The sequence below is a fragment of the Somniosus microcephalus genome, chromosome 7, assembly GCF_052327205.1.
Source record: "Somniosus microcephalus isolate GS21.2 chromosome 7, FLI_Smic_1.0, whole genome shotgun sequence".
Taxonomy (NCBI): Eukaryota; Metazoa; Chordata; class Chondrichthyes; order Squaliformes; family Somniosidae; genus Somniosus; species Somniosus microcephalus.
Genome location: NC_140993.1, coordinates 154171476 through 154196062, shown reverse-complemented (window position 1 = coordinate 154196062; position 24587 = coordinate 154171476). Strand labels below are relative to the sequence as shown.

General features: G+C 48.8%; 1 protein-coding gene across 1 annotated transcript in view; it reads right to left on the bottom strand.

Annotated features, from left to right (window-relative positions):
* Nucleotides 1-24587, bottom strand: part of c7h8orf34 (chromosome 7 C8orf34 homolog) — an 880642-nt gene that overhangs the window by 453542 nt on the left and 402513 nt on the right. The window lies entirely within an intron of this gene.

The following is a 24587-nucleotide window of genomic DNA, read 5'->3' as shown; positions in this document are numbered from 1 at the left end:
GAGGGATTAAATGAGCAAAAATTCCAAGTGTGTCAGGAATTATTAATTAATTAATTAATTAAATGTATTTAATTATAAGTTGTGAGTTCCTCACGATGCTCTCCCAGTGCGGCCACCCTGTAACCAGAGATTATTCTAGAAGCCTGGGTAGAAATATCAATGTAATTACTGTAGAAATTACTTTTTTTACATGATTGCTTGTTCATTTTATGTGCTGTCTTTTTATGTCTTTTATTTATTTTATGTCTGCTTTATTTATATTTAAAGTATGTATGCGTGTATATGTCGGTATGTGTTTTTTTGCGATGGCGCCGATGAAGATGGCTGCCGTCCTTGCGAGCTCCGTGCGTACCAGGCAGCTAAGTGTTCTTGCTGCTTGGTGCTCTCGGCTCATCAAGAAAAAAACATTTCACTGACTAGATTACACTTCTTGTATTTAGTTATGTGACCAATAAAATTGAAATTGAAATTGAATTGAAGCCAGCTCCAACTCACTGACTTACTGGTTTTACTGAGGTGGGACAAGGAGCGGGCAGCCAACCCACTCCCAGGAAGCGGGTTGGCATTTTAAATATGTTAATGAGGCTGGAAGCCTTGGACTTAACCTGCTTTGCAGGTTTTATTGTGGTCGGCCAGGTGTCCCGGGCCTCAGCAAACCAGACAGCCTCGAGGAGAAGGTAAGTGCCTTCACAGCACTCCTTGTTGGCGAGGAGGTGCAGACATTCTTCCTCCTGGCCCCCCAAGCTCCCTCACAATCAGTCCCCCCGCTCTCCCCCATACAAACACCCTCCCGGGGTCAGGGACTGGACACCCCCCGGGATTGGACACCCCAGAGGCCAGTCATTGGACCTCCCCCCCCACTCCGGGGTTGGGGATCAGAGCCCCTTAGGATCGGGTTCCCACCCCGGGGTCGTGGATCGGACCTACCTGGTCCTGCGGCCTCCGGAGTCCTCCCCGCCCGACTGGAAGCCAAGCCTGTCAATGAGGCTGACTTCCGGGCAGGGAACCTGTCGGGGCCAAGAGTTGTCGCTGTGAGTTAAATCTCCACAGCATGCGGGGAAGCCCAGACCTCCGGGTTTCCCGACTGCTACCGAACCCGCCCCCACCCCCCGCCCGCTCCCAGCGTGTTGGGAAGTAAAAATTCTCCCCATTGATTCTTAAGCTAAAACTTCGTTAGTTTTGAGATTCATGGTAAAATAAAACTGAGACACCATTATGATTTTTAAGATGCCAGGCAGTTATCCTGGAGAGACAGGAATCAGCTCATGTGACATATTAGGAATATTACAGCACTTCCACTTTGTAATTGTCCTTATTACGCTAAATAAATTTGTCATGAATATTAAAAGTTGGTATCATAGCGCCCGTTGATTAGGAGCTACAGGTGCTGAATTGGAGCCAAAATGGCATCCAAGCAGTACGCACACACTTCTGGTGTGGGCTGTGCCAGACACCATCTTGGTGAGGGCAGTAGGGTGGCCGTTAGGGGCGTGCACAGGAAGTATGGTAAGTAGGCAGATCATGACATCAATCAACGCGCAACGCTGATTTGTCACTAGTGCTGCCATTTTCATTGTCATCACTGGAGCCTATGCCCTCTCTTAACTTCTCACAGCTGAACATGCATTCGGCAACAGGCTGGCCCCCCCACCAGAGCTACTTAAAGGGATCGTCACCAACTTTCAGGTAACTTGCTTTATGATTTCAAATGGCTCTGTGCAAATTTGTGGAAGTGATTGGAGCTTTCTCGAGTTGTTTAAAGTTGGTGAGGTGACAGGAAGTGGTGCTGCAAGTGGAGAGGGCCTTGCTTCTCCTTTAAATGGTTCTGCTCAGACCACTTGCTCCCAACCATGGGTGCTCTAGTTGTCATCCCCCTTGGCCTGCAGTATGACAGGGAAATGAAGCAGAGGCGGCAAAAAAGAAGACAAGCTGTTCGCAGAGGGAGGAGGAGGAGGGGCAGAAGGGCTATCATGGGAGGCTTTACCCACCTGGGGTCTTCCAAGAGCAATTCCCTTCCCTCAACCTGAGCCAGGAGCTATGTATGAGGCATCTGTGCTTAACGAAGGAGGTGCTCACAGAACTCTGCCACCTCTTGCAACCAGACCTGCAGCCTCACACCAGGACAAGACCAGTGCTGCCAGTGGCTGTGAAGGTGACCGTGGCCCTGAATTTCTCCAGGTTGGGATCCTTCCAGGCTGGAGCAGGCGACAACTGTGACGTCTCCCAGTTTGCCGTCCACTGCTGCATAAGAGAGGTGACAGACGCTCTTTATGCCAGGAGAGGGGATGTCATTGTCTTCTCTCTGACCAGAGAGAAGCAGACACAGCGAGAACGTGGCTTTGCCAGGATAGCAGACTTCCCCATGGTGCAGGGCGCCATCAACTGCTCGCACGGGCGCCGCTTCTAAATGCTGAGATGTACTGCAACCGCAAAGGTTTCCATTCACTGAATGTGCAGTTGGTGTGCGACCATCCCCATCATGATAGTGAATGCCCAGTATCCTGGCAGCAGTCATGATGCTTTTATTCTGTGCCAGCTCACAGTTCCCTCAGTCTTTAAGCCACCAAGACAAACCAGAGGGTGGCTACAGGGTGACAAGGGCTATCCCTTGACCACCTGGCTCATGACTCCGCTCTGCAACCCAAACACACGTGGCCAGCATGCATACAACGAGAGCCATGCTGCCACATGAAACAGCATAGAGCAGACTATTGGGGTGCTAAAGCAATGGTTCCGCTACCTGGACTGCTGTGGAGGAGTCCTACAGTACTCACCAGAGCATGTCCCGATTCGTGGTGGTCTGTTATATCCTCTACAAACTGGCCACCATGAGGGCACAGCCCTTGCCACTCAGGATATGGCCACCAGCTCAGGAGCAGGAGGAGGAAGAGGAGGAGGCAGAAGCGGAAGGAACGAAGCAACCCAGACACCCCCTTTCTGGCCGGGATATCCGGGATCGGATCATCCACCTGCAGTACCAGTGAACGCAACCCCAATTCCCCATTCAACATTTGTTCCACACCTTACCTTCCGTCTGTTACTGATCATCACAGCATCCTCTTGGCCACAATGCTGAAATAAAAGCCACCACAAAGCAAACATTCCAATCAAAATGTATACATCTATCCATCCAATATTATATCAAAAAATCAATTAATCACCCTTGTGCATTCCCTTAGTGACTGTCTTGCATGTTCCTTTGCTTATCCTAGTGCTCCTATGCAGTGCTACCCCAGTGGCTATAGCATGGCTGGTGGAAGGCTGCTGACTTTCAGTGGGCGAGACTACAGATGGCAGGATGACCTCAAGCAGCTCTGCACCTAGTAGGCCCGGCTTCGGACTGCACCACCTCGACATGGTCGGCTGCAGTCTGGGCTAACTGGCTGACAGGCAACAGCAAGGGCACTGGCGGAGTGGCAGTGGTGGGAGTATGAATGCTGCCATCCTGAGAGAGGACGACAGGATCCACTGCCACTCCCCCTGGGCAGCGCCTCAGCAATCCTAGTAATCTGCTGACGGACAGACTGCTGGACTGCTGTGCCACCCTGCAAGCCCCTTTCAACAGTGGTAAACCCAGCCATGGTGGCAGCAGTCTGTGCTTGCGTGACTTCAGTCTGAGCTTCCATTTCAGCGCTCAGACATTGAGTGGTTTCTGCTTGTGCTGCAAAGCTGAGACATTGGCCATCAGATGCTGCATGATACAATAGCAAAATACTGCGGATGCAGGATGTAGCGTATGTACCTTGAAGAAGGAACTATATTCTGCAGCCCCTGTATACTGCAGTACCAGTAGTGACCACCCCTGTATATAAGCCTGTGTAGTAACTTTGTATAGTAGTTCCAGTTTTGTCTCCATTCAGTAAACACCTGTTATAACCAACTTCTGCAGTCTGTGTCTCAATTACACACGGATATTACACAGGAAATCTGAAATAACAACAGAAAATGCTGGAAACACTCAGCAGGCCAGGCAGCAGCTATGGAGAGAGAAACAGAGTTAATGTTTCAGGTCTGTCACCCTTCGTCAGAACTGGAAAAAGTTAGGGATGTAACAGGTTTTAAGCAGGTGCAGAGGCAGGGAAAGGGGTGGGGGAGGCGGTGGGGAGGAAGGAACTATAGGGACAGTCTGTGCTAGGCAGCACGGTGGCATAGTGGTTAGCACTGTTGCCTCACAGCGCCAGGGACCCGGGTTCAAATCCGGCCTCAGGTGACTGTCTGTGTGGAGTTTGCACATTCTCCCCGTGTTTGCGTGGGTTTCCTCCGGGTGCTCCGGTTTCCTCCCAAAGATGTGCGGGTTAGGTTGATTGGCCATGATAAAAATTGGCCCTTAGTGTTAGGGGGGATTAAATACGTGGGGTTACAGGGTTACGGGGATAGGGCTTGGGTGGGATGGCTGTCGGTGTAGGGACCGGGTGCTAGGGTTTGGATGATCAGCCATGATCTCGTTGAATGGCGGAGCAGGCTCGAAGGGCCGAATGGCCTACTCCTGCTCCTATCTTCTATGTTTCTATGTTAGGATGGTAGGCAGGAGAGATTAAATGTTGCAAATGGGGACGGCAGAATCATCAACAGCTGCCGCCTGAAAAAATGGGGGATGGGGTTATAGTCTGAAATTGTTGAACTCGATGTTGAGCCCAGAAGGCTGTAAAGTGCCTAATCGAAAGATGAGGTGCTGTTCCTCGAGCTTACGTTGAGCTTCATTGGAACAGTGTAAGAGGCCGAGGACGGAGCGATCAGCGTGGGAGTGGAGCGGAGAATTAAAGTGACAAGCGACCGGAAGCTCGGGGTCACACTTACGGACTGAACGGAGGTGTTCCGCAAAGCGGTCACCCATATTGCGTTTGGTCTACCCATGGTTGGGTCTACAAGTGCGTTAATGGATCTGCCCAGCCCTTCCACGCTGGAAAGGATGGACTCCAAGCTCTGCCCAAAGCCCTGTGCAAGGCTGGAGCTGGACTCCTCCATGCTCCTTGACATTGCATTCAGACTTTCTGGCAGGCCTGCCAATACACCAAAGCATTTCATTGGGGACACCCATCGGTGTTCTTCTGTAGGCCGCCCCATCAAAGTCTTCATCTGAGTCCTGTGCAGCAGAACTCGTGTGCGACTTCGTCCCCTGTGGAGCTGGGACCTGCGCTCCCCTTTCCCCCTGACCTGGCTGGAGCACACTCATGCCATGTCTCAACGCATGCAGATCCCGTGTCTAACCTACTCTCTAAAGTACACAGAGTGTCAGTATCTGAGGTGGTGGCTGGGACTGTGAAATTGAGTGACGGCGTTTCTTCTTCTTCTTCACTCTCCTCTCCCTCTTCTTGTTCAACCACTGGCTGGGCAGGCTGAATTTATTGGGTGTCTGAAATGAGAAAGGCACAAGGGTAGGGTTGTGTGAGGGGAGGAGGGGGGAAGCTTGCTTACACCATGTGCAGATTGTAAATCAGAAGAGATTGTGGGATGAGGGGTAAGTGAGATGTGAGAAGGAGGTTAACGTATGAGGATACCAGCATCTTGTATTCTTACAGCCACGCCACTGGCCACAGGCTCAGCCATGCCCCTGCCAAGAATGGCCAGCACCATCTCCTCCATGGGGGTGTGGTCAGGCAGGTGAGCCTGCCCCCTGCTGGTTAAGTTCTGCTGGCGCCAGTTATGCGCCACCTTTTCCTGCAGGAGAAAGGGAAGTGTGTCAGTGAGTGTGGTGTAATGTATTTGGGTGATGAGGCTGTCATGGTTGAATAGCTGACAGTGTGTTCAAGCTGTGAGATGAGGGTGTGAGGCTTGCAGCAGTGGTAAGTGTGTGAGGGTGAGGTGAAGCTATGAATGTGAGGTGTGAGTTGTGTTTGATAGAGATTGTTGGTAGGTGAGTGATGGGGGTGTGGTGCATTGAGCAGTGTGTGAGGCTAGTGGTGCAGATGATAAGATATGGCATTTGAAGATGAATTCACTGACCTTGATCACTTGTTTGAGGTAATTAAATTTCTTCCTGCACTAATTCCAGGTCCTCAGGGCTATACTGCTGGCATTTACACAGTGGCTACCTGCTTCCACTGCATTCTGGTCTGTTGCCTGGAGGGCCTCATGGCCCCCTGTGGAAAGAGGACCTCTTTCCTGGAATTGACCTCCTGGATCAAGACCTCCAGTGCTGCATCGGAGAACCTAGGTGTACACACTCTCCCCTGTTGTGCCATCATTACAACTTTGTCCACTGTCTTCCCAGTCACTTCAATCACCTGTTGCAGGCAGAAGACACCTTCCCTTTAAGCGGTGTAGACTGCCTTTAAGTAGTGCAGGCTAGCTTTAATTGGTGCTAGCCTCGCACGAACTTGGGCCCCAGGCTGAGCATTCAGCCACTCAGCAGCGCGTTCAGCCACTCAGCAGTGTGTTCAGCACTGGGATGAACATTATAATCATGTAAATTAACAGGCAGCACGAATTTTGTGTGTTGCCGGTAGTTCTCCGAACAGGCGGGGGTTGCTATCTCATCACGATCCCCGCGCCCGTTTTCGAGGGATATCGAATTTCTAGACCATTGAATTTTAAAACCACAAAACCTATTTATTGACAGAAACTATTTTCCTGAACTTCGATGCAATGAAGCACTAAATTTAATTCACTATTAAGTGGCTCGTGCAGTTCTTTATAAGCTTATACCATAATGATCCAAGATAACCATTAAATTCTACCATCACATTTCTGTTAATCACGTTACACCATTGTCACCAGATTTATGTAGATTTTCATGTCTTATTGGCCCAGAAATTAGGTTCGGGGGCTTGCCGCGCGTGCAAGCCCCCGATGTGCAATTACCCGGCGCGCTGACATTTCAATCCTGGCCCGCATTGCATTTCCTGTCACTGGCCCGCTTCAGGCCCTGCCGCGCTGTGCGTGCGTGACCCAGCGGTGTACTTAGTGCGATGAGCCAGCTGGGATCACGTGAGCACTGGGCAACCAATGGGAGGTTGCAAAAGTTCATTCATGAGTTTAATAGTAAGAACTGTCAAACTCATGAAAACTCCTGGCCCCAAAACACTACTTAAACTTGAAAGAATATTAAAAAAAACATCGCACTACTTAAATGAACTATAAATAACTGTAAAAAACTATTTTAAACAATAATTTTAAATTTTGAAAAAATTATTATATAAAAAATCGGGGTAAAAATACACTTACCTTACTGTAAAGTCTTCAAAAATAATGAACCTGTGGAAAAATTTTCTAATTTTACTTAATAGACCACTTACCTGTTAAAAGTAAGTATTTACGGCTGCTTTTTTCACGCGTAAAAACCGGAGTCTTTTCCCCACAGGCAACTCTTCAAAAAAAAAGGAAGTTCAGCGCGCACGCGCTACCTGAAACCTCGCACGCGTCCCGCCTCTTAACCCCTTGGGTCAGAGGAGAGGAAATGCCGGTTTTCCCCGCATGCGCTGTGCATGCTGAAAACCGGCAATTCCTCCGGGCCCACACGTGAGTACTCTGTCCGTACTCATGCGTTTGGACAGGAATTACTGGCCCATAGTGTTTTCTCTGTGCGTTGTACTACCATATTGGCAGTATCATATCCAGTGATGGTGCAATAGCTGGAAAGCAGTGATCTTGTTTTATATTTGTTTTGTGAAGATGTGCTCCTCCATTCTCTCTAAATTCATCTTGTCTAGTGTCAATCACTGCATCTGGATCCATTGATGTCTATTCTTTGGTGCTCGGGTATGAGAGAAGCTGTGTATCCATTTCTCTGAATATCTATAGGGCATATCCATCTGCAGCCTTTTGATTGTCAGTCAGCTTGTTACTTCGAAGTCAGAAGGTTACAGGTTCAAACTTCACTCCAAGGATTGAGCACATAATTTAAACTGTTACTTCAGTGCAGTAATGAGGGAGTGCTGGATTCTTGGAGGTGTCATCCTTTGCTGGTTCAGGTGGACATTCAAGATCCCATTGCACTATTTGAAGAACAGCAGGGAGTTGTCCTGGTCAATGTTCCTTCCTCAACCAGCTTGATTAATTGATTATTCATCTCATTGCTATTTATGAGATTCAGTGGTGTGTAAAATGGCTGTCACAATTTGCCTACATAACAACAGTTATTGAATGTCAACATAATTATCTGCACAATGTTTTGAGGCATTTCCATGGGACATGGTAAGGTGCTATATATAAATACAAATCTTCCATTTCAGCACAGGAATGCTTTCCCAATGACCCTTCAAACTAATGATATTGAATTAACATTCCACACAAGCTAGGGATACAGTTAAAACCTGAAATTTACACAATAGAGGAAATATGTACAGCCAAAAAACCAACAGATCATTCCATCAGAAGCAGAATGTAAACTGCTGTGTAGAGTTTACTTTTATTCAAAGAATAATGGCCACTACACCTTCATCCATTGCTAAGGGTAACATGGGCAACTTCCATAAGCACTTCAGAGGGGGACATGTCTGACTAGGAACCAGTACAGAACTGAGCACAGGACTGCTCAAGTTCATATTAATCCCTAGCAAGAATAAGAGCCTGTAACCAAGAAAAAAACAGTCCCTACCACTTATGCCACCCATGCTCATCATAAGCAGCCGCCTATATTGGACAAATGGTGCTAACCCTTTACCATCAACATAGGAGTCAATTACAAAGGCGCCGCTTACAATATATTAAATGCATTGGCTATTTCGGCCAGTTCAATAGGTTCTTCAATAAGTTTGTACCTCATCAAAAGGACGACAGAAAGACCTCCCCCCACAGTTGGCTGTAATTTGTGTGGCATCTACAATATTCTGAGCTAATCACAGATATGAAAACTGACAGCCTAGTGGTACACTACATCATAGCATCCAAGAAAGTCTGTAAATGTTGGCAGTCTACCTCTTCTTTATGTGCATGTAGTTTCCCCATTATATTGTAAGGTGTGTGCACTGAATTCACCCACTTGGTAGATAGTGATGCAAAGCAGCCCTGGTCTGAATTCTGAAAGTGCAAGAGTCCAAGTTCAAGATGGCAAGAGTCTTTCTCTTGGGAGATGGGGTTGGAGAATTAGATTTTGTGCCTGTGAATATTTTCCACTTTGCATTTCTACCTGGAATGGAACCATGGACGAAGAGAGAAAAAAATGTCACAAACTGCTGGAATGCATCCTGTATCTCTTGTCTATTCTAATAAATGAATATAAGGCACTTGGAAAGCATCTTGTCCCATTTTCTGGTCTTTTCCTTCATAAAATGCCACTTGGCACTTTCAAAACTCTGGGCTCGATTTTGATACTGGGGCGGGCTGGGGTCGTGTAATCCGCATTTCGTGTTAGCCACCCGATTCTAAATCGATGTGGGAAAATGATGCCATTTTAACTTAATTGGCCAATTGAGTTCCAATGCGTGGGAACCCATGGCCAATGAGTTTTTCCAGTCTGAAAGTCACCTCCGATTACATCATCATTGCTGCAGCATTTAAGGTCTGCAACAAGCCTTGCTTCTTCTGCAGACTGCCAACCTTTTGCCCTTGCTTGTTAGAGGCACCTGCAGGAAGAATGGCCAGCCAGAGACCTAGGTCTGCACCCCGTTTTGATGACATTGCCCTGCAGGCTTTAGTAGAGGGAGCAAGAGCAAACAAAGAGGTGCTCTTCCCTTCTTCAGGGAGGAAGAAGCCTCCCCAGCAAACCAAGGCTGTGTGGATCCAGGTGGCAGAGGAGGTCAACTCTTTGTCAATAACCCGCAGAACCTGGCTTCAGTGCAGGAAGAGGTTTAATGACCTTCTGCGCACTGGAAAAGTGAGTATGAATTTCCCATCACCCTCAATCTGATCCCCATTGCCTTTCCTCACCAGCACTCAGCTTTAGCAATCTCTTCCTCCACATCCCACTTGACACTGACATCCAGGCACCCTTATCCATTCTCTCTCTCTCTATGGTCACATTCACCTAACTATTCGACTATGCAGCCCTCACACTCCCTATCACTGTGATGCAATTACAACTTACAACACACAGGGAGGGCCCTTGGTCTTGCCACCGCACTCCATCTTTGTCTCCTTCTAAGCATCTATGCTATGGAATCTCTACACTCACTCCTTCATTCTCACTCAAACTCCACTTGTCTCCCTCATTGCAGGAAAAGAGAGCTCACAATAAAAGGGAAAGAGCGAGGACAGGAGGAGGCCCACCCTCAGTAGCCCAGCTCATCATCTGGGAGAAGGCGGTCCTGGAGATCGTGGGAATGGAGAAAGATTCCCAAGTGGGGGACAGACAGACGGGCGCATCACAGCAAGCTGGTGACAGAATAGTTTTCCATCTCTCTCAATGACATTGCATGAGTCACTGATAATGATTCTGAAGCTCTAACAGATGGACTTATGATCATCTGCAATATGCAATGTGCATGTCCTCCCCCACAGGACCATCGCAAGCACCCGTCCCCACTAGCCAGGAGGAAGAGCCTGAGCATCCAGACTCCTCAGAGGAAGCTGCAACCTCTGAGGGCACAGCGTCAGCACAATTCAGCGCATGCAGCACCAGCGCAGACACTCACACCTCAGTGGGACCTTCGCGAGATTGAGTAGTGTTGTCACCTGGTTTATCACAGCTCACAAGTGAGTATCAGCAGATGGTGGAGACAGGGACAGCAGTGGAGAGTCCTCGTCCGAGGGTGCAGGACTCTGCCAGCTCGGCTCAGCTGCATGTCGACCCTCTGCCTCTGAGTCCATCCATAAGATCAGCGGTGCTGGAACTTCAGGAACAGATGCAGGAGTCTCTGGCAGGTTTTGTCTCCAGAGTCGCTGTGAGTGTGGAGTGAATGGAGGAGTCCATTGCGAACATGAGCATAGCCTTTGTGGAGTCATTGGCGCATGAACGCATCACCATGGCAAGGTTGGCAACTTCCATGGAGGTGATAAGTCGCCAGAGTGCACAAAACATGGTGAGTGTTCTGAATAGAATGACATCTCTGGAGGAACGATGGTCATCTATTGAACAGAGAAACCAGACCTTCATGGAAGTCCTTCTGAGTAGGACTGCCAGTGCAGGTATGGGTCCCCATGGCCCCCCTGATGTGCAGCAAGGTGCTTTCAAGCCACTTGCAAGCGCTGAGGGGGACCTGACCCATGAGAGGGAAGTTGGTGGCAGACATCAAGGAAGTGCTAGCAGCAGAGAGTGCCTTTTGACAGTTTGGTCTCAGGATTAGCAGACATCGCGGAGGTGGAGTAGCGAGGCGAGGCCCAGTCGAGGCAGCCGGGAGCAGCAGCGGGTGTCGAGTCGGAGCAGCGAGGCGAGGCAGCCTAAACAGGCTCCACAGACAACATTCCAAAGGGAGGTCAGAATTCAAAAGTGACATCACAGCCAAGCTGGTAGGCAATTGGCTGGTTGGTGAGTACTTTTCCTTCCCTTTTAGAAACATAGAAACATAGAAGATAGGAGCAGGAGTTGGTAAGTTATAAGTTGGTAAGTTCAATTAAATAGAGGTGTGATATTCATCATCTAGAATCAGGGCAGAGGGTATTTAAAAATAATAATAATAAATTTAATTAATTACATAGAATGGCAGAGCAGGTGATGTGTTACTGCTGCAATATGTGGGAGCTGGTGGACACCACTGATGTTCACGGTGATCACATCTGCAGTTTCCTAGCTGATAAGGGAATAAGGGGTTACGGGGAGAGGGCAGGGAAGTAGACGTGAGTCTAAGTTCGGATCAGCCATGATCCTATTGAATGGCGGAGCAGGACCGAGGGGCCGTATGGCCTACTCCTGCTCCTACTTCTTATGTTCTTATGATCTTAAGTGGGGGCTCCTCTCCAAGCACTCACACTTCCATGCCACTGCAGAGCCCTCGGTCAGAGCCCCACCAGAGTCCACACCCAACTGAGATCGGTGTCTCAACCCCTGCACAGCTGCAGGAGCAGCAAACTGTTGGCGAGGCTTCACAGGTTCGCAACCCCAAAGGACGCCCGCCAAAGGTGTCGAGACAGGAGCAGCAAGAAAGTGAGCAAGGGGCCTCCACATCTGCTGAAGCCACAGGGGAAACACCACGTAGGGGCACGCTTAAGAGAAAGATACTGCACAAATAGTCACAATGGTAGTCACTTGGGTGAAATTTGATGTTTTATGTTAAAAAGCCATCAGATGGTTACTGTAAATAAAAAATCTGATGGCTACTGCTGCAGTTGTGGTGTGTGTCATTTTGCTAATGGGCCTTCCACATTGAGGGCTTAGGATTACTTGATATATGCCTCAGTTGAGGAAGTGCTCAGTGAAGGTGGCGAGAGGGGTTTCCCAGGAGGTCACACTGGAGATGGGTGTCAGGCTCCAAACATCCACAGCTGTGGTTATGCCTTCTAAAAGTTCCGCCAGACCTGAGACAGCAAAGTCCTGCCACCTGCAAATGATGGCTGATCAAATATCCTATTTAATGGTGGAGCTGCAGCTAATAGTCAGCAATCCAATCACATGACATCACTGCAGGAGTTCCTCAGCGCAGTGTCCTAGGCCCAACCATCTTCAGCTGTTTCATCAATGACCTTCCCTCCATCATAAGGTCAGAAGTGGGGATGTTCGCTGATGATTGCACACTGTTCAGCACCATTCGAGGCTCGTCAGATACTGACGCAGTACGTGTCCATATGCAGCAAGACCTGGACAACATTCAGACTTGGGCTGACAAGTGGCAAGTAACATTCGCACCACACAAGTGCCAGGCAATGACCATCTCCAACAAGCGAGACTCTAACCATCTCCCCTTGACATTCAATGGCATTACCATCACTGAATCCCCCACTATCAACATCCTGGGGGTTACCATTGATCAGAAACTGAACTGGACCAGCCATATAAATACTGTGGCTACAAGAGCAGGCCAGAGGCTGGGAATTCTGCGGTGAGTGTCTCACCTCCTGACTCCCCAAAGCCTTTCCACCATCTACAAGGCACAAGTCAGGAGTGTGATGGAATACTCTCCACTTGCCTGGATGAGTGCAGCTCCAACAACACTCAAGAAGCTCGACACCATTCAGGATAAAGCAGCCCACTTGATTGGCACTCCATCCACCTTCAACATTCACTCCCTCCACCACCGGCACACTGTGGCTGCAGTGTGTACCATCTACAAGATGCACTGCAGCAACTCGCCAAAGCTCCTTCAACAGCACCTTCCAAACCCATGACCTCTACCACTTAGAAGGACAAGGGCAGCAGACGCATGAGAACATCACCACCTACAAGTTCCCCTCCAAGCCACACACCATCCTGACTTGGACCTGTATCGCCGTTCCTTCACTGTCGCTGGGCCAAAATCCTGGAACTCCCTTCCTAACAGCATTGTGGGTGTACCTACACCATATGGACTGCAGCGGTTCAAGAAGGTGGCTCACCACCATCTTCTCAAGGGAAATTAGGGATGGGCACTAAATGCAGGCCTAGCCAGCCAGCGACGCCCACATCCCATCAATGAATAAATTTTTTTTTAAATCCAATTGTGCTCCCGCCAGGTTTCACCATTGTGTTTCAGAGCAGGCGTGCTTCACGTCGGAAAAGGGTTAAAATCACCAAGGCCTATCAAAATGGCATTATAGAGGCAATTTAGTGCTTGTTAAGGGCCTTAATGGCCTATCCCGCCTCTTGGAGGTGGGACGGAGACGGGACCAGTAGACACAATTTAATTAAAATTGCTTGGAGGCGGGGTTGGACCCGCCCGCCAGTTTTTGCAATTTTATCCCCCCACACACCTCCAATCCCACCTCAACGACCCGATGAAAATCGAGCTCTCTGTGTCTGAGAAATATGGAGCACTTCCTTAATTATTGCAACTCCATGGTTTCCGTTGGACTTGGGGATATCAGTCATATGGAGGGAAGACCTCTGGCACTAAACTATCCTCCATGACCTTCCATGCCTTGCTTTTTCTCTTCACTCAACAAAACCCAGAAGTAAAGAAGTTGAAATTTTGTAGAAGCAGTTTTTGATTCTGTTTCTTTAACAAATTACAAATTAGAACTTTCATTTTAGCAGAGCTGCAATGTCTTCTCAATGTCTTCCATTATATGAAGCGGGAATCCAAAATAAACCTGTAAATACTTTCAAGACCAAAAAAAAGAGAAACTTCAGTTTAGAATTGCAGTAATTATGTTGCTTCTGCAGAAAGGGAATGAAAAGTGCTGATTAGATATGAGCACTTTGATTGGTTTTGGAGCATTTAACATACACTTCAGTGAGGTAGTATCAGTTCTTCTAGATCTTTATGTGCCTCTTGAAATCAATTGTTCTCACTAAGGAATCTACAAATACCAATTGTCCAACCACTCCAGATTTCTTTTTACATTCTTAGGCAAGTTTATTAAAAATAATAATTGTTCTCAGCAATAGTGTAGGTAAATTGATGGGAAGACCATTGGGGCAACTGAGAGCAAATTTGATACATTACACAAGCAATTACAGTTTATGAGAACTGGGAGAAGAATTGTTATGATGAATAATTCACCCTGCACGGTTTTACCATTTATATGTAAGCTATGGCAGCAAAAATCTGCATTTAAATGTTCTCAGAGATTTGGGGAAAAGTTAGAACTACAAGAATGATTAAAATGAAAATAAGATGGAACTTAACTTTTTTTCAAAGAACATGCATTAGCACATCAGAGATGACTTTTGTTATAGCACAATATTATTATCATAGCAGCCAAACTGGTCTTTCTAAGGAAGCCTGGTGGTTTAGTGATATGCCAACTATTTGTGCCACAGGTTGGTACAATGTGGGTTCATCCTCTTGATTTTAAAATGGCTGGTTCATTATACCACCTGATTTGGGGTGATATAGCAAATCAAAATCAAGGTGACTGACTATAGGTCCCGTTATACCAACACTTCCACATCCTGAATGCACAGAGAGGACATATTTGTTATTAACATTAGAACGGACACTGTTTTTTGTATTTCAATAGCTTGCAAGAGGTACCAGAAAATATTTTAAAAAAACAATTTCTTGACTAAACCGCAAGTAAACCTGTACTAATCTTTGAGGCTTGAGAACTGTCTGTGTAAGTCTTGAGAACGCTGTGTTTATTTGTTTGCATGTGTATTGGGGGGGGGGGAACAATGGAATGAATCTTAACTCCCAAAAATGGGTGGGTTGGGGTCATGTCAGAGGTTAAAATGCAAAGAATCTGGAACAGGAACCGAACCCACCCACTTCCAGTTTTAATGGAGGCAGGACGATAGAAAGACTAGTCTGCCATATGTTAAATCTGTATCGAATATGTATTTTGTGAAATCACCTTTGTATTAATCAAATATGTACCTGATCACTATTAAAGATTGTAGGTACTGCTATAACCTCACATGTACCTTGACTCATTGTACCACATGTGTTTTTGATATGTAATCTTTACTATCTTTATATGATCACCTTTTTGTATTAATCAAACAAGTAACTAACCTACAAGGGTGTTTGGCACCATATAACCTAGAATCTGTCAAATTTTACAAAACCATTAGGTAGGCATGAAAGGTAGCAAGAAACATTCCGCCTTAATGCAATTAACAAAACGTGACATTGCTAACATAACTGTAATCAAAGTTATTCAGTTGTGGCCACACGATAAGGAACTGTCTCTAATGACAATAGGGCCTCACAATTATTAGCCTGAGACCAAGGGATGTGAGATAACGGGCCCAAAGTTGCTGACTAAAGCATGACCAGATAAGATGGGGAAACAGCCTTTTTCAGTGTTGTAGGCCAATGATTGGTCAGCCAAAGAGGTATGGCATATTGAGGACCACTCAATTACCCCTTGTCTATCAAAGGTAGAGATAAGGGCCTAGAAATTCAGTAGAGCCACTTTTGGGGCGGTAAAGTCGGGCGGCCGCTAAAGTTTGCACCCGGCGCAAAGTCGAGCCCCCTTCGCCGATATTCAGTTGCATCGCCCTAAGAGGTTGCTGCTGCGCTAAAACAGGCGATGCACGACTATCATTAGGCGCTAAGCCGGCAGCCCGGGGCGCTAACACCGGAAGTTGGGCGCAGGGCAGGTGCGGCGAGCAGACACTCTGGCTCCGGTGAGCTCTTAATGGGGGAGGGTGGATTTGTTTTTTTGAAAGGCCGCGACTAGTGTATTTGTGGTTTTGGGGATCATCATCCTCATCCTCCTCCTCCTCCTCCTCCCAAAGAAGGAGTGTTGCAAAACGGCTGCCTTTTCTACTGCAGGAGTGCCCTTTAATTTGCGCTCCCCGCGGCCCGCATCGGCTGAGCACCGTTCGACTCAACAGTCGCTAGGGCCGCCAGGCGCACAATGGGGCGGCGCGAGTGAAGTTCCGGTTCCGGGCGCACAAAGGGCGTTGCACGACGAAATGACGTCATGATCTGCGCGCGCAGATGAGCGCGCGCAATGACTTTGCGCCGGCGCTAAATGTCTACTGAAGTTGGGGCGAGGCGCAGATCGCGCTGCGCCCAGGCGCTAAGCGCCTAGCGCTCGAGATCTACTCCTCCTAAGGCGCTAACGGCTGGCGCAGCCAACTGAATTTCTAGGCCAAGGTGTGGGCTGACTTTTCTTCCATTTGTCTGAAAGATACTCGATGCCCTAATGGTCACCACACACTTTGGAAAGACAGCAATAGGGTAGCTACCTGTGTCAATATTGGCCCCTGTAACCACCCTCAAAAGTGGCATAAAAGGGAGACCAATTATGAGAGTTAGGCTGCAGAGCACCAGGAGCAAGGGCTGGCCCTGTAAAGGAACCAGACAACAGTGGCCCACATGAAGAGGATCCAGATCTGAACAGACGAAACCCTAGACGAGGTAAGGTCAAGGCAAGGGCCAATGAACAGAGGATACCCCAGGCAGGGTTGGGCGGAAGAGACCCCAGGCGGGGTGGAAGCTTCCTTAAAGACTGCTAGCAAGTGGGCATGAACTCTATCCAGGATGGCATGGGTGATATAATTCTCATTCTGTACTGTAAACTACTGCTAAGGCACATATAGGTGCTGACCCTTGTGTAATACTTAATAAAATATCACTGTACTGTAGGAATAGACGTATTCCTAACAAATAACGAAGCTTGACTCGGAAGAACAACAAACAGGATTTTAATGTTGAATTAGATGAAGTACAACAAACAACGTAGATCGATGCAGGAGAGTCGTGGAACAGGTCTTTCCCCAGTGGGGACGCCACGAGGACTGACTGGGGAGTCCGGAGGTTTGTGCGATGACGTCATCGCGTTTGCGTCGTGACGTCATCGCGTTGCTCGTGTTTCCCGCGCTTGGGGCGTCACGTGACTTGCGACGTGACGTTATCGCGTTTGCCCACGCTTGGGGCAGTCACGTGACTCGCGTGATGGCGTTATCACATTTACCCGGCACCCGGCATTGGAGCTGGCCGTTGCAGCTGAAGTCGCGGGAGCGGGAGGCCGAGCTGGGCTGGCGATTGCCGTGGGAGCAGGAGACCGAGCTGGGCCGGCGATTGCCGCGGGAGCGGGAGGCCGAGCTGGCCCGGCTCGCGTTCTTAAAGGGGCAACGGCCCGAACATACAAACTCAATACAACGTAGGTAAAGGGAATTATGTCCTATAAGTAAGGGACACTCGGTGGTACCGCTACAGTACCATATTGGAGTCATGTCGAACATTGGGAAAGGATACAGAAAAGCCGGACACAATGGGCAGGCGACCAATCTGCTCGCAGGAAGTGGGTTGGGCATTTAAATATTATAATGAGGCTGCCTGCCTTCATTTTAACAGTGATTCGAATTTTAATTACAGGTGGCCGGATTTCCCAGGCCTGGGGAAACTCGGCAGCTGGCACGAAGGCAAGAAGCGCTGAATCCATGAGGTAAGTGCCTTTACAGCATTGTTTCTGGGCCAGAAGGAGCAGGAGTGCTTCCTCCATGCCCAAGAAGCTACCCAGTAAAATCCCCTCCCCGCAATGTGCCTGCACCCTCCTGTGGTGTATGTGCCTTTAAGAGCAATTATGGTGTATGTGCCTTTAAGAGCCCCAGGTGTGCGTAATGCCGGTAATTGCCACTTGGGCTATATAAGCCTGTGTATTGTGTATATCCTTTAGAAACCCCCCCCCAGACTTGCTTAGTAAATACCTATGAACCAACTCCTGTCTTCAGTGTCTTTATCTACACACGGACACTACACCTCCGACCATCATCAGACCCCCCGGACCACCATCGGAACCCCTCCCAATCGGGATCCCCCAGACCACCATTGGGGCACCCCTCCTGAAATCAGGACCCCCCAGGCCGCCATTGGACCCCTCCCCTGCAATCGGAAACCCCCACGATCCGGATCCCCTCACAATCTCTTTCACTCCCCCAATACACCTACTTGCTCTTGTAGATTTCAGCCTTGTGAAGCAGACGTCCCATCCGATAGGCCTCCAGCCTGTCAATCAGGGTGCCTCTGAGTGGGAGCCCCACTTAAAGGAGCCATGCAGTTAAATTCTGCAGGACATTCGAGAAACCTGTTCTTTCGGGTTTCTGAACCTCACAACAGCGCCCCCGCACAGAACTCGCCTCCAGGCTAAAATCCAGGCCTATATTCTGCAATGCACCATTTCATAATGCTTCCGTGTCCCAATCATTGCATCTGGCTCAAATAAATTGGGTGCCAACTTAGTCATCACTACAACATTTTGTTTTCTCTTGCCACAGCTGGAAGAGTAAAATATTAACCATATTTATAACAAGTAAGTGGCAATTTAGATGCTTGAGAATTGTGAAAGCAATATTATTACAGGTGTGATTAACTGGTTTTCTGTCATTCCCACGATTGAGTTTGTATTTCAAGAGGAACCGAGATTCTGATAAGCAGAGGTAATTCATCAAAGAAATGGGATGAAAGTTAGTGAGGAGTTTTATTTCTTTGAAAAATTACAGATGCACAAGCCAGAACTTAAATCGCTCTCCTCAATTTGTATTTTTTTGGGAAGAGGTTAGAACTACAGCAACTGACAATGAAAAGATTTGCAAAATTACAAGGATATACGAGACTCACAAATTAGTTAGCAATAAGCCTTGTGACATTTGTCCATTGCACACATATTTTCAAAGGATCAGATGGAGGACTGCAATATTCTGCAGTTATTTTCATACTACTTGCAACTGCTTCAATATGTTACAAAGGGCTGTCAACACAAATGATACTTATCCTACTATTTTTGATAGAACAATATAGATTATGGGGCAATATGATAAAGGGTTTAAAATTATGAAAGGATGGAACAGGGTCGATAGAAGCAGACTGTTTCCAGTAGTTGTAAAGCCAAGAACAAGGTGCCATAGATACAGGATTAAATGTAAGAGATTTAGAACAGAGAGAAAGAAAAACTTACTTATACAGAGAGTTGCGATGCTGTGGTATTCATTTCTAAGCTTAGTGGTTGAGGTAGAAACGATGTCAAAATTCAAGAGTAGATTGGATCGGTGAATGAAGTAAAAGGGGTTGAATGGATATAGGCACAGGGACACACAGACCAAATTAGCCTCTCCAACAAGTTTGAAGCCCTCGCTTACTGTGGGGAGGATGAGGACTCTGTGCAGGACCATCAAATGGATTACAGTGGCACGAAAAACAAGAGATGGCTCAAGAGGATGAGGGAGATTAGCAATTCAGTTGGGAATGTAGTAGTACAGGTTGAGCATCCTGAATCCGGCAACCTCGGGACCGAGGCCGAGCCGGTTTTCATGTTTTTCCGGACTTTGGAACGTGTTTCTGGTTTCCGAAGCCCGGAAATATCACAACCTGGGCTCGGGCATTTCTGGACTTCGGACATCAGAAACACGTTCCGAGTCCAGAAATGCCTGGGCCCAGGTTGCGGTTTGACAGGGTGTCCGGATTCCGGAACATTTTACGGATTCTGGACGACCCTGCCACCAATTGTCCCAGAGTCTGGATTCTGGACCATTCCGGACTCCGTGTGGTAAACCACTGTTTGTATTCCACTGTGTACATGCCTGTACATGCCTCGGCTGACTCCTCCCATGAATCCAGGTATAAAGGTGACTGTTCCACAGCCCCTTTGTATTCTGGACCGGTCGACCACTCGAGGCACACCTTCAATCTCTTGTTAATAAAAGCCTGTTAATTACTCGCTTAATCTCAATCTTTTGAGTTATTGATAGCGCATCAATTTTATTAACAAGATTTTTATAATGGAGAAGATCCTCACACCAGCATGCCTGGACTTAGATCATCGGGAGGCGGACTCATCCACCAAGTTTACTCACTGGCTTAGGTGTTTCGAAAAATTCCTGACCGCCTCCGCTGCAATCAAATCGGACGAGGACAAACTGGATGTCCTGACCTCCAAAGTGAACCACCGAGTGTACTCGGTCATCCAAGACGCGACCTCGTACGCGGATGCTATCAAGCTCCTCAAGGACCAGTACACGCGCCCAGTGAACGAAGTGTACGCCAGGCACCTTCTGGGGAGTCGTAAACAACAACCTGGGGAATCGACCGAGGAATACCTTCAGGCACTGTCTGTGCTTGGCCGGGCCTGTGGTTGTAAGGATGTAAAGGCCACCGTGTACACAGAGGAACTTATCCGGGACGCTTTTGTAGCGGGCCACAGGTCCAATTACACCCGACAGCGACTGTTGGAGCAGAGTGACCTCGACCTCAACAAGGCCTCTGAACTCGCACTATCATTGGACGCAGCCGACCGGGGCATGGATGCCGACTCCTCTGCACCGTGGACGCCGCGGGGAACGACAGCCTGGGACACGGTAGGACCGTCTCATAGCGCCGTGCCACCCCAGCCACATCCCAGCAATGGCCCAACTACCGCAGCAGTGTCCCAAGGCCAGACAGCAGTGCCCCAAGGCCAGAAATGCTACTTCTGTGGCCAGGCCAAACACCCCAGAGCGCGCTGCCCGGCGAAAAATGCGATCTGCTCGGGCTGCGGGAAGAAGGGACACTACGCCAGCGTCTGCAGGGCCAAAGCCACCCCGAACCCCAGCAGCACCGCGTGTGGGCCGTGCGGGCCGCCATCTTGGGCCTCCCCAGCCATGTGCAAACCACCGGAACAGCAGCCATTTTGGACGCCTCCAGCCACATGGGGATCATGGACGCCGCCATCTTGGACGACAGCCGGGACGCAGCAGGCCCCCAACACCGCCTCATCTGATACCCGCAGCGACACACCGACCCCTACACTGGCCTCCGTTACACTGGACCAAGCGAGACCGCACCAGCTGGCCAGTTCCACAATGGACATTAAGGTAAATGGTCACGAAACAATCTGCCTTTTTGACTCTGGGAGCACGGAGAGCTTCATCCACCCCGACATGGTGCGGCGTTGCTCTCTCCCAGTCCTGCCTGCGCACCAGCGGATTTCTATGGCCTCCGAGTCCCAGTCGGCGGACATTGGCGGCTACTGCGTGGTGACACTCGTAGTAGACGGGACTGTGTACGATAATTTTAAACTTCTGGTCCTGCCCGACCTCTGCGCTGCTGTTCTACTGGGGTTAGATTTTCAGTGCCACCTTAAAAGTGTTACGATGGCGTATGGTGGACCCCTCCCCCCACTCACAGTCTGCAGCCAGCAGCTTCCAAATTGCCCGCCGCGCACCAGGTGCAACCTCTCCACACTCAGAGTCACCCCCCCCCCCGCCACTGTTTGCTAACCTCACCCCCGACTGTAAGCCCATCGCCACAAAGAGCAGGCGATACAGTGCCGGGGACAGGGTTTTCATTAAAACCGAAGTGGAGCGGCTCCTGAAAGAAGGGATTATTGAGGGCAGCACCAGCCCCTGGCGAGCCCAGGTTGTGGTCGTTAAGACCGGCGAGAAGCAGCACCTGGTCATCGACTACAGCCAGACAATAAATCGCTACACCCTGCTGGACGCTTACCCACTCCCCCGCATAGCTGATATGGTCAACCAGATCGCGCAGTACCGCGTCTTCTCGACCATTGAGCTGAAATTAGCGTACCACCAGCTCCCTATCCGCCCTGAGGACCGCCAGTATACTGCCTTTGAGGCAAACGGCCGCCTCTACCACTTCCTTAGGGTTCCCTTTGGCGTCACCAACGGGGTCTCCGTCTTCCAAAGGGAGATGGACCGGATGGTCGATCAAAATGCGTTGCAGGCCACTTTCCCATATCTGGACAATGTGACCATCTGCGGCCATGACTTGCAGGACCATGACGCAAACCTCGAAAAATTCCTCTGCACCGCCAAACTCCTCAACCTGACGTATAACAAGGAGAAGTGCATATTCCGCACAACCCGCCTCGCCATCCTTGGCTGTGTTGTGGAACACGGAGTCATCGGCCCCGACCCCGACCGGATGCGTCCCCTTATGGAACTCCCACTGCCCCACTGCCTCAAGGCCCTGAAGAGGTGCCTAGGGTTTTTCTCTTATTATGCCCAGTGGGTCCCCTACTATGCGGACAAGGCCCGTCCGCTGATCAAGTCCACCTCTTTTCCCGTGACGGCAGAGGCCCGCTTAGCCTTCCACCGCATCAAGGAAGACATTGCCAAAGCCACCATGCACGCAGTGGACGAATCCATCCCCTTCCAGTTGGAAAGCGACGCGTCCGACTTTGCCCTGGCCGCTACCCTCAATCAGGCGGGGAGACCCGTGGCCTTCTTTTCACGAACCCTCCAGGGCCCGGAGACCAGACACTCCGCTGTTGAGAAGGAGGCCCAGGCTATTGTGGAGGCTGTGCGTCATTGGAGGCACTACCTGGCCGGAAAACGATTTACCCTGCTCACTGACCAGCGTTCAGTTGCTTTCATGTTTAACAACAAGCAGAGGGGCAAAATCAAAAACGACAAGATCTTGAGGTGGAGAATCGAACTTTCCACCTACAATTACGAGATCTTGTACCGGCCCGGGAAGCTCAATGAACCCCCGGATGCTCTATCGCGTGGCACCTGCGCCAGCGCGCAGATCGATAGACTGCGGGCCCTCCACAATGACCTCTGCCACCCGGGGGTCACCAGGCTCTTCCACCTCATCAAGGCCCGCAACCTGCCTTACACAACAGTCCTGACCTCCTCAATGGAGTATGTAACCGTTTACCTTTAAGGGAACTATAGAATGTAACCGTTCGCCTTTAAGAGCACTACTTTAGGGTGGCACTATCTATTGGCTCATGTATACTGTAATACCGATAGTGACCACACCAGTATATAAGGGTTGTGATACGTTAACTAGGGCAGAATCGCCCGAGCCTCTGAATAGTAAAGACGTGTTTTATTTTGTTAACAGTGGAGTCTGTGATTATTTATAATACAACCCACAGACTTAACATTGGCGACGAGGATGGGATTCGAACCCTGCGGCAGTTGTTCCACGGCGGCTTCGTCCGAAGACAGGACGTTGAAGAGAGGTTTCAATCCTCACCAGTCTGGAACCGACAGGCTGGAAGCGACAGGCATTAGGACCCTGAAGCCTCCATAACCTCGTGGGTAAGCCGCAGCGTTGGCTGCAAAGACAGTGCCACCGATCGGGAGATAAGGGCGATCGCAATCCCTGATAAGAGCCGCGGTGAAACGCGCGAGCGGGTAAGCCAGAGCCCGGGAGGGAGCGAGCAAGATCCGCGCGAGCGGGTGAGCCAGAGGCCGGGGCCCGCTTTCAAGTGCGAGGCGCAGCCGGGCCATCGATCGCATCCGCTGATAAGAGCCGCACTCGGGCTGAAAGTCAGCGTCGGGGAACGGGTGATAACCGCCATTGAAGTGGGCGGAGAGCGCCGAGAAGCGCGGGAAAACCGCCATCGAAGTGGGCGGGGAGAGCGAGAAGCGCGGGAAAGCCGCCATTTTTCGCGGGGAAACCGCTGAAGAAGAAGGAAGAAGCGGGAAACCGCCATCTTGGAAATTATTAAGAATTTCAGGAAAGTAATAAGATTTTTCAGAAAGGCTGGTGTGTTCTCAAGAAGAGAGGGAAAATAAGTATAAGTACAGCAATACTTGTGGTGTTCTCAAGAAGAGAGAAGAAAATTAATTAGAATTTTCAGAAACAAGAAATAAGTAAAGCAATACTTGTGGTGTTCTCAAGAAGAGAGAAGAAAATTAATTAGAATTTTCAGAAACAAGAAATAAGTAAAGCAATACTTGTGGTATTCTCAAGAAGAGAGAAGAAAATTAATTAGAATTTTCAGAAACAAGAAATAAGTAAAGCAATACTTGTGGTGTTCTCAAGAAGAGAGAAGAAAATTAATTAGAATTTTCAGAAACAAGAAATAAGTAAAGCAATACTTGTGGTGTTCTCAAGAAGAGAAGAAAATTAATAATAAGTAAAGAAATACTTGTGCTGTTCTCGGAAAGAGAAGAAGATGCCTAAGCGAGGAAATATTAATGATTTTAATGCTGAAATAGAAGACAGGGCCACGTATGGGGAACGCATAGGAATATATTGCGTAGCCATATACGCCAAGGCAATAACTTTGTTAAATTCGATGGGAGCAAAAACATACGGGCTCTTGAAACATCTAATAGCACCAGTTAAACCAGTGGACCAGACCTTCGAAGAGATCGTAGCAGTGCTGAAGGATCAAATTACTGCAAGCATTTCCAAATGCTACCGTTGTGGAAAGACAACGCACGACCAGAATCAGTGCTGGTTTAAGAATCAAGAGTGCAGGAAATGTGGCAAACTGGGTCACATCGCGAA